Source organism: Phocoena sinus, chromosome 4 (assembly GCF_008692025.1).
Source record: "Phocoena sinus isolate mPhoSin1 chromosome 4, mPhoSin1.pri, whole genome shotgun sequence".
Taxonomy (NCBI): domain Eukaryota; kingdom Metazoa; phylum Chordata; class Mammalia; order Artiodactyla; family Phocoenidae; genus Phocoena; species Phocoena sinus.
This window is the reverse complement of record NC_045766.1, coordinates 49,610,938-49,621,244: the sequence shown is the minus strand read 5'-3', so window position 1 is coordinate 49,621,244 and position 10,307 is coordinate 49,610,938. Positions and strand designations below refer to the sequence as shown.

At 40.6% G+C, this 10,307-nt stretch overlaps 1 non-coding gene across 1 annotated transcript; it reads left to right on the top strand.

Annotated features, from left to right (window-relative positions):
* The first annotated feature begins 9,283 nt into the window (after nt 1–9,283).
* TRNAE-CUC lies at nt 9,284–9,355 on the top strand. The gene has a single exon. It is a non-coding gene; the product is annotated as a tRNA-Glu (tRNA).
* Nucleotides 9,356–10,307: the final 952 nt, after the last annotated feature.

Sequence of the window (10,307 nt, the reverse complement as noted above, 5' to 3'; positions counted from 1 at the left end):
AAAGCAAAATAAAAGCTAAATTCCAACCTTTTGGCCTCATTTCATGTTTTATTATTCTATGTTAAATTCCTACCTTTTGGCCTCATTTCATGTTTTATTATTCTATGTTTCCTAATAATACATTTTGTAAATATTGAAATGGGCACACGTTCTGTGTACCAGAGGCAAGGCTATGCACAGTTAACGCAAGTCGCGATCCTCAGAAGAGGTCCATTTCAGGCCACATGCAATTTGCATTTTTTCCTCCTTCTTGATATAGGGAAAAGAAAAAAAATCTAGAAAACATTATAGCATCCAACTATATGCATTTTTAGGCCAATGATAAAGCATAGGCTTTTAATGCTCACAGTAGGGACAGAGCTGGGCTGAGCTGCAGCCTGGGGATGTGTAAGCTGACGTACAGCTGTGATATTCACAAATCAGAAAATGTGGGGACCACATTATTACAAGGTGCTACTAAAAAGCTTATTAAAGTCTAGAGATGTTTGCTTAATACCAGCTAAGCTCACACACACTTGAATAATTCATTTTATGTGTTTTAATAATAATAATAGAAATAAAAATTTCCCCCCCAATCTGCTTACTTATTTCTTGTTAATTCTTGGTTAGACAGTAATTATAAGAAAGACATTTCAAACAGCACGTACACTTGCGTCAAATAAAAGAAGTATTCACAACATAGATTTAATTATGCTTTTTAAAATGTAATTATTTCAGTTAGACAAACCTTGTGCTCTATTTCCTTAAAGGAGAGGTTTGCAACATTTTGGGGGTGCACTTTCAGTGAGCAAAAACCTTCCTTTTGAATACCCACATCAGAGTAACTTTGGAATGAGCAATCAGTAGTTTCTCCCTAACGTGGTAAATGTGGTGTTTTTAAACAGAGGACACTCTATAGCACAGGTGAGTTACCTTTTATCGGCACTTCCTCATGATGAATGATAAAGAAAGATGCTCTTTGAAGTGCATCAGTTTCCTCTTCAGATTTTTTTCAAAAACTTCAAAACACTGAATCGCTGGGCAACACTATTTTCCTGTGAATTTACTCCTGCCCGTAGAATTGTAGGACTCTGCCCCAATTCTGCAGGAGAATGTTTCCTGTCTCCCTCTGGGAGTCTGCTATTCTTGCAGCAGAGGCTCCTCCATTCATTTCCTCCAGCTGCCTCTAGGCGGCCCTGTGCCCTGTGCCTTCATCCAGCAGCGGAGGTGATGCTCCAGCTGCTGCATGTTCTTGGCAGATAGCTGCAGTATGATCTAGTCCATTATCTTTGGACCAGGCCTCTGGCCTTGACTCTCCTTCCTTGTGAGTCTTCTTTCCCAGGGGAGTCCACAGCCTCATACACATACAGCTGGCCCTGGAACCTCCCTAGGTTTGTCTGAATTTGCAACAGTTTAGGCTGGCCTGGGGGCCCTCAGTTATATAAAGATTGGGGCTCTCACTGTCAGTCACCAACTGCTTGGTATTTAGCACTGTTTGACACTACAGAAAGATAGGAGGAAAGGGATGGCGGGAGGGTGGGAAGAGGAAGGAAGGAAGTGGGCGGAGGGAGGGAGGAGGAAAGAAAGAAAGAAATTTTAAAAGGATGAAAGAAAAGGACTGGAAATGAAAATTCTAAAAGGTACATGTTTCCTGTCTGTAAGAAGTTTATTATCTACTTGGTTATAATTATTCATAGCTAAACAAGATGACTAAATCAGGGCATATCTGGATGCCAGCTTAAAGACTATTTGCAAACAGACAATCGATATCAATCAAGCCAGCCAATAAGCTCCTCTTATAAGAGATGTCATTGCAAAAAACATCTTCTCTGCCTAGGACCAAATCTAAGTTTATGGTTTTAGTAAATGAAAGGAGAAAAACTTTTTCTATCCATCAGTCTTTTTTTTTTTAAGATTTTTTAAAATGTGGACCATTTTTAAACACTTTATTGAATTTGTTACAATATTGCTTCTGTTTTATGTTTTGGTTTTTCAGCCCCGAGGCATGTGGGATCTTAGCTTCCTGACCAGGAATTGAACCTGCACGCCCTGCATTGGAAGGTGAAGTCTTAACCAATGGACTGCCAGGGAAGTCCCTATCCATCAATCTTAAATTCAGCTGTGGCCTGGACTTCAGAAATAAGTTTAGTGCTAACGATTTTTGAAAGTCCTTATGCAATATTTTTTCACCAATACTCTCACAGAGGAGGAAATTGCAAGTTAGGGAAATTGCGTAAAGTATTTAGTCTTTAGCTGATCTAAGTATTGGGTCTGAAGAAGTGTGTGAACTTCAAAGACACCAGCAGTCATAGCATTGCTCACCTGGCACTGAAGAATGTCTCCCAAATTCTCTGGGATGAGGAACATCTCTTCTTCCCCCACCCTCCCCCATTCAATGGAACTGGGCCAATTAGGGCACAAATATACAAGTAAAAAGGGTTGTCATCTAATTAGAGAATGAGGGAATACTGTCTACCTGTTCCACATGTGACATTTTTATTAACACTGCCTAACATCATGGTAGCTTTGGGCCAGGCAGGCAGCACTCTTAGGTCTTACTGAGCTTGCAGTCAGCTGAAGCTCTCAGGTATGTTACTGTACCAGCTCTTCAGGCATCTCCCATGCCGTATATACAGCACTGATTTGTCGAACTGGACACTTACCGCTCCTTAATTTCTTGGTAATGTTCACCCACTCTCCTATTCTACTGAAATCAGTGTGAATCTTGATTCTGATATTTTCCCTCAGTTTCCATCTGCAAACTTAATAAAGACAAATTTTTTACTGCCATCTACTTTATTTAGATGAAGCTACCTGGAATCCTGTGGCAATCTGCTAAAGGCCTTGTTCCAGGCTGATAATCACACATTACTAGAAACACTTTTGGGGAGTGATTATTCAATCAGTTTTGGTTCCACATAATAAAATAATCAGAAATACCATGTATATGTATTCTCCTAATTTACCAGTAGCTCTAGCCAAATATTACATCAGGCTTGCTTATGATAACTAATTCCGAGGAAACCCTTGCTGGCTCATCTGAGCTTCCTCATCTGAGCAAAATAATATTCATGAGTAGTTTTCTGCTTATAAAAGTAATAAGAGGCTCTTTGTAAACAGGGTTTTTTTGTTTTTGTTTGTTTGTTTGTTTTGCAGTACGCGGGCCTCTCACTGTCACGGCCTCTCCTGTTGCGGAGCACAGGCTCAGCGGCCATGGCTCACGGGCCCAGCCGCTCCGCGGCATGTGGGATCTTCCCGGACCGGGGCACGAACCCGCGTCCCCTGCATCGGCAGGCGGACTCTCAACCACTGCGCCACCAGGGAAGCCCCCTGTAAACAGGGTTTTAAAATAAATGCATAAAGAAGAAAACAAAGCCATATGAAATCTCACCATCTACCACTGTAAACAGTTTGGTAACTTCTTTCAGCTTGCTCCTTCTGTGTCCACTCCTCTCTCTCCCTCCTCTCCATGCACACACCTTATTCAATCCCCTCTGACATTCGCTCTGTGCCTTCCCATCCCCCAGATTAAGCAACTGGATAATAGTCACCTGGCACTTTAAGAGTATATGGGTACAACAAAACCTGGGAAAAAAAGGGTAAGAGAATTTTGACCTTTAAGATCAAACACTGCAAGACTAACTCTAAAACAGAAATGTCTGCATGCATACTTGTAGAGTGATTATTCTTGAAACAGGTCAGAGTAAGTCAAGGACGACTGAGGTGTAGACTTGGACTTATCGTAGTCAGGAGCAGCCAGAGTTCAAGAGGACATGGCCCCAGCCGCTCATCTGCACCAGGGAGCCACCTGGGTGCCAAGTCAGTGCCCAGGTGTTCTCGCTGATGCCCAGTGGAAGCCACCAGTCAGTAGTGGCCAATTGTCTTGCAAGTTATACCCCTCTGTGGCCAAGGCTTTTTCACACGTGACACAGCCCTCTCTTCAATGGCCCAAATGATATTGGAGGAACAGGTAACTCAGATTTCATCAGCTCAAAGCCCTATCTGTGTTGAATGAATTTGAGGCCCAAGTAAAACTGTTGCCAACTGCCCTCCAAAAAACCCCCTTCAACATGTATACATGTATCATCATATACATGTGTATTTATCTATAGCTGTACTATACACTTACACCTCTATACCTCTGGGTACTTGTCAACCCAAGGCTCTGCCATTGCAGCTGCCTGGTCTCTGCCAAACTGAGGTGCTGCTACCATCCCCACAGCTAGAAATCTACTGAAGCCCTTCTCACCCACCGTTCCAAGGCCCCACCACTGAAGGCCAACCTCCCCACTGTTCTGAGTCCTGGTGCCCTCAGCCCTCCCATCATTTGGCAGCTCAACATCTGCCCAGACAGCACTGAGTTAGAGCGCTGTTTTGTTCCATACAGTTTTTCCTCCTCGGGTGCACACAAGCTCCGATATCTTACTGTGCTTTATTTTTATATTTTAAAACGTCCAGCGAGGTTAAATACTTTTTCGTTTATTTATTTGCCATCTTCATGTTTCTTTTGCAAACTGAGTGTGTAGCTCATTTTTCTGTTTGTCTTCTTTTATGTGCCCCCCAATTACAAGCAAACCCTTTTCTCAAATATTGGGAAATCATCTCTTTAGAGGTCCATTGCCCTGAGGTCACTGAAGAGTCTTATTAATTCCTGCATGGAGTAAAAAAATATATATAGGTCTAACTATGTCTTCCCTTCACTACCTCTGGAATTCCCACTTCAGTAACCTTTTCATCAAAATTATGAAACCCTAATAAATCTTAGGGTTCTATGTAGTTCAGTTCACACAGTCATTGTTAAAGAATTGCAGTCCAGGGCTTCCCTGGTGGCGCAGTGGTTGAGAGTCCGCCTGCCGATGCAGGGGACATGGGTTCGTGCCCCGGTCCGGGAAGATCCCACATGCCGCGGAGCGGCTGGGCCTGTGAGCCATGGCCGCTGAGCCTGCGCGTCCGGAGCCTGTGCTCCGCAACAGGAGAGGCCACAACAGTGAGAGGCCCGCGTACCGCAAAAAAAAAAAAAAAAAAAAAAAAGAATTACAGTCCAACAACAACAAAGAGTAATTTTAGAAGATTTCTGATATTTATATATCACAAAGACCATAAAAAGGGTTCCAATTCATACCCCCAGCAACACAGAGCTCAGGCCCTTTCGTGCAGCCGCACCAGATCCTCCTCTTGGCTCTGTGCTCTGACACTTTCCCTCTACTCCATTTCCCACACAAATTTTCTTCCTCTCTCTTCCCCACTGTCTCCTAGATCTTCATTTTGTAGATAGCTTAGCCTCTCTGCCTGAGTCCTCTCTTCCTTTATATCTACCTCTCCTGCCTAGTTCCTTCCTACTCATTCTCCTAATTACAAGTCACAAAGGTAAGGAAGTTGACTAGGCACATCCACACCTTGATCAATTTTGTTCTTGTAACATTTGAAACATTTGACAAAGTCCACTACCATCTGCTAGCAACCACAGGCCTAAGATACCATCAGGAGCAACAGTTTGCACCTGCATGGAAATAACTCTACACAAGAGAGCTATTAACACTTCAAGCCAATTAACTCCAACCCTGCCAACCTTTCCTGTACCCTTGGCCAGCTCCCCAACTGCAAATGTACTGGTTATTCATACTCTGGTGTGGTTTTATTTTTTTTTGCCTCATTAGCTCCAACACTAAACCTACCTCTGGGGCCTTCTTATGGTGCTCTGTTGTCCTCTGAACAAACTTCTCATCCTGAAATACTCACAGAACAATATCACGTGTCTTGCACTCCTGTAATGCTACCCTATTCAGTGCAGCCCGCTGGAAGGAGGTCACTGTGGCATTGGGGAACCATGTTCACATAATAAAAACTTATTCCTCTTTTTGACAACAACCCTTTGAAATGATTTAATCCGCAGTTTAAAAATGTTTGTGGCCCTCCTGTTTATGAGTATGGATTACATGCAAAAGTTACAAGGTTAAAAATAAAAGGCAGCCCTTAATAAATATTTGTTAAACTAGTAGAAATATTATCTGTATGGGCCAGTTGCAGATATTCTAAAATGGTTAAGAGGAATTAGTGGACTTAGATGGGACCCACATCTATAATATCAAGTACAATCAGTATGCCAAAGCACACTTTCTTTGTTGAGTTACATTTTCTTTCTTGCTGAAAACTTGGATATCAGTTTTTGTTTTCCAGTGTTCTGGTGATTTTCATCTTCTCCATGACTCTGCAAATGTTACCAAGCACAGATTCTGCAATTGCATCTACAATGTTTTTAGTGAACTGGAATGTCAAGCATCTGTGTTTAGAATCCAAAACTTAAGAGCTAAGAGTTCTCTTCCTATCTGATCCTTCACTTATCTTAGCCTTAACCCTTGTGGTTGTTCTCAATTTTTTAGCTTGAAAGTTACTCCCTTTGATAAAGACAGGCTAAAATGGAAATTAAATACTTCTTCTTTCTTTTTGCATCTCTACTGGCTTCATCTCTTCTTCCTCCTATTTCTTGTTCCAACCATTGCTTTATAAAATAGTCTTTCTTTTTGGCTGCGTTGGGTCTTCGTTGCTGTACACAGGCTTTCTCTAGTTGCGGCGAGCAGGGGCTACCCTTTGTTGCAGTGTGCGCGGGCTTCTCATTGCGGTGGCTTCTCTTGTTGTGGAGCATAAGCTCTAGGCACGTGGGCTTCAGTAGTTGCAGCATGCAGGCTCAGTAGTTGCGGCGCATGGGGTCAGTGGTTGTGGCTTGCGGGCTCTAGAGTGCAGGCTCAGTTGTTGTGGCACACGGGCTTAGTTGCTCTGTGGCATGTGGGATCTTCCCAGACGAGGGATCGAACATGTGTCCCCTGCATTGGCAGGAGGATTCTTAACCACTTCATCACCAGGAAAGTCCCTATAAAATAGTCTTTTAAAGTTGAACTTAGTATTTGTCATGATTCTCCACTTAATCAGAGCTTGAGTCCTTTTAATAAAATTCTTACCCTTTTGATTTTGGTTCCCTCTTTCTATCTTTTCTATCTGTACTTTAGAGGGCTAGGAAACTCCAGGAACATTCCTTGAAGAGTCTCTTGCTATGCAATCATGTCAAGATTTCTCTAAATATTTTTTGAAATCTGCTTTTCTAATGTTTAGAGTTTGTGTGTGAGTAGGCTCAGGGTTCTCATTTTTGGCTACTGTAAATGCTAAGAAAAAAGTAGACAATTTCTGATCTCAAATCAACAACATAACTTTAAAATCTAAGGAAATAGTAAATAACAAAATAAACCCAAAGCCAGCAGAAGGAGAGAAATGAAGATTAGAGCAGAGATAAGTGGAATAGAGAATAAAAGAACAATAGATAAAATCAATGAAACTAATTGTTGCTTCTTTGAAAAGATCAACAAAATTGACAAAACTTTAGCTGGATTAAGAAAAAAAGAGGAAGACTCAAATTACCTAATTAGAGATGCAAGTGGGGACATTACTATTGATTCTACAGAGATAAGAGAGCACTAAGAACAATTGCATGTCAAAAAATTGGATAACCTAGATGAAGTGGACAAATTCCTAGAAACACAAAACCTACCAAGACTAAATCACAAAGAAACAGAAAATCTGAATAGACCCAAGACTAATAAGGAGATTGAATCAGTAATCAAAAATCTCCCCAAAAAGAAAAGTCCTGGACCTGATGGCTTCACTGGTGAATGCTACCAAACATTTAAAGAAGAGTTAATACCAATCCTTCCCAAACTTTTCCAAAAAACTGAAGAAGAAGAAACACTTCCTAACTCATTCTATGAGGCCAGCATAAATCTGATACCAAAGCCAGACAAAGGCATTACAAGAAAAGGAAACTACAGACCAATATCCCATATGAACATTTATGCAAAAATCTTTAACAAAATACTAGCAAACAGAATTCAACAGCATATTAAAAGGATTATACACTATGACCAAGTGGGATTTATTCCTGGAATGCAAGGATTGTTCAACATATGAAAATCGATCAATGTAATACACTACATCAATAAAATAAGGGAAAAACCCAACTTAATCATCTCAACTGATGCAGAAAAACATTTGACATAATTCGACACCCTTTTATCATAAAAGCACAACAACATAGGAATAGAAGGAAACTACCTCAACAAAAGAAAAATTATACACTTGACTCTTGAACAGCAAGGGGGTTAGGGGCACCAACCCCCTGCACAGTTGAAAATCTGTGCATAACTTTACAGTCAACCCTCGGCATCCACAGTTCTGTACACATGGATTCAACCAACTGTGAACCGTGTAGTATCATAGTATGTACTTATTGGAAAACAATGTGTGTATAAGTGGACCCACACAGTTCAAACCCATGTTGTTCAAGTGTCAGCTGTATATGAAAAGATATGTTTCATATATGAAACAGCAAACATCATACACAATGGTGAAAGACTGAAAGCTTTTCCTCTAAGATTAGGAACAAGGCAAGGATGCCCACTTTCACCACTTCTATTTAACATAGTACTGGAAATTTTAGCCAGAGCAATTGGGTAAGAAAAAGAAATAAAAGGTATACAAGTTGGAAAGGAAGAAGTAAAAAATTATCTCTGTTTGCAGATGATATAATCTTATGTGTAGAAAACCCTAAGGACTCCACAAAATAGTCGTTAGAACTAATAAGTGTATTTACCAAAGTTATAGGGTACAAAGTCAACACACAAAAATAAATTGCATTTCCCATCTGCAGCAACATGGATTGACCTGGAGATTATCATACTAAGAAGTAAGTCAGAGAGAGAAAGAAAATATCATATGATATCACTTATATGACGAATCTAAAAAAATGATACAAATGAACTTATTTACAAAACAGAAACAGACTCACAGACATAGAAAACAAACTTATGGTTCCCAAAGGGGAAAGGTGGGGTGGGAGGAGGGATAAATTGGGAATTTGAGATTGACATATACGTACTACTATATTTAAAATAGATAACCAACAAGGACCTGCTGTATAGGTCCTTTTGCTCGATATTTTGTAATAACAATGGGAAAAGAGTTTGAAAAAGAATAGACATATGTGTATGTATAATTGAATCACTTTGCTGTACACGTGAAACTAACACATTTTAAATCAACTATAGCCCAATATAAAATAAAAATTAAAAAAAATAAAGTGTACCTTTTTATCATAAAAAATAAGCTGCATTTCTATACATGAACAATGTCAAAAGAAAATTAAGAAAATAACTCCACATATAATAACATCAAAAATAATAAAATACTTAGTAATTCGCTTAACCAAGGAGGTGAAAGATATGTACAGTGAAAACTATTAAACGTTGCTGATGGGAATTCCCTGGTGGTCCAGTGGTTAAGACTCAGCACTCTCACTGCTGCGGCCCAGGTTCAATCCCTGTTCAGGGAACTAAAGATCCCATGAGCTACAAAGCATGGTCAAAAAAAAATTATTAAAAAATGTTACTGAAAAAAATTAAAGAAGACATAAATAAATGGAAAGACATCCCATGTTCATGGATTAGAAGAATTAACATTAAAATGTCAATACTACCCAATGTGATTCAATGCAATCTCTATCAAAATCCCAATAATGGGGCTTCCCTGGTGGCGCTCTGGTTGGGAGTCCGCCTGCCGATGCAGGGGACGCGTGTTCGTGCCCCGGTCCGAGAGGGTCCCACGTGTCATGGAGCGGCTGGGCCCATGGGCCATGGCCACTGGGCCTGCACGTCCAGAGCCTGTGCTCAGAGGCCATGGCAGTGAGAGGCCCACGTACCACAAAAAAAAAAAAAAAAAAAAAAAAAAAAAAAATCCCAATAATGATTTTTTTTCCAGAAATAGAAGAACCAATCCTAAAATTCATATGGAATCTCAAGGGACCCTGAATAGCCAAAACAATACTGAAAGAGAAGAACAAAACTGGAGGACTCACGTTTCCTGATTTCAAAGCTTACTATTAAGAACTACAATAACCAAAATCAAGCGTGGTATTGGCACACAGATAGACATATGCACCAATGGAATGGAATGGAGAGTCCAGAAATAAACCCTTACGTATATGGTCAAATGATTTTTGAAAAGGATGCCAAGACCATTTAATGGGGAAAGGACAATCTCTTCAAAAAATGGTGCTGGGACAACTGGATATCCACATGCTAAAGAATGAAGCTGGACCCTTATGTAACACCATAAACAAAAATGAATTCAAAGTGGATCAAGGACCTAAGTTAAGACCTAAAACAATGAAATTCTTGGGAGCCCTCCCCTGGTGCCGCCGTGGTTAAGAATCCACCTGCCAATGCAGGGGACACGGGTTCGAGTCCTGGTCCAGGAAGGTCCCACATGCCGCGGAGCAAGTAAGC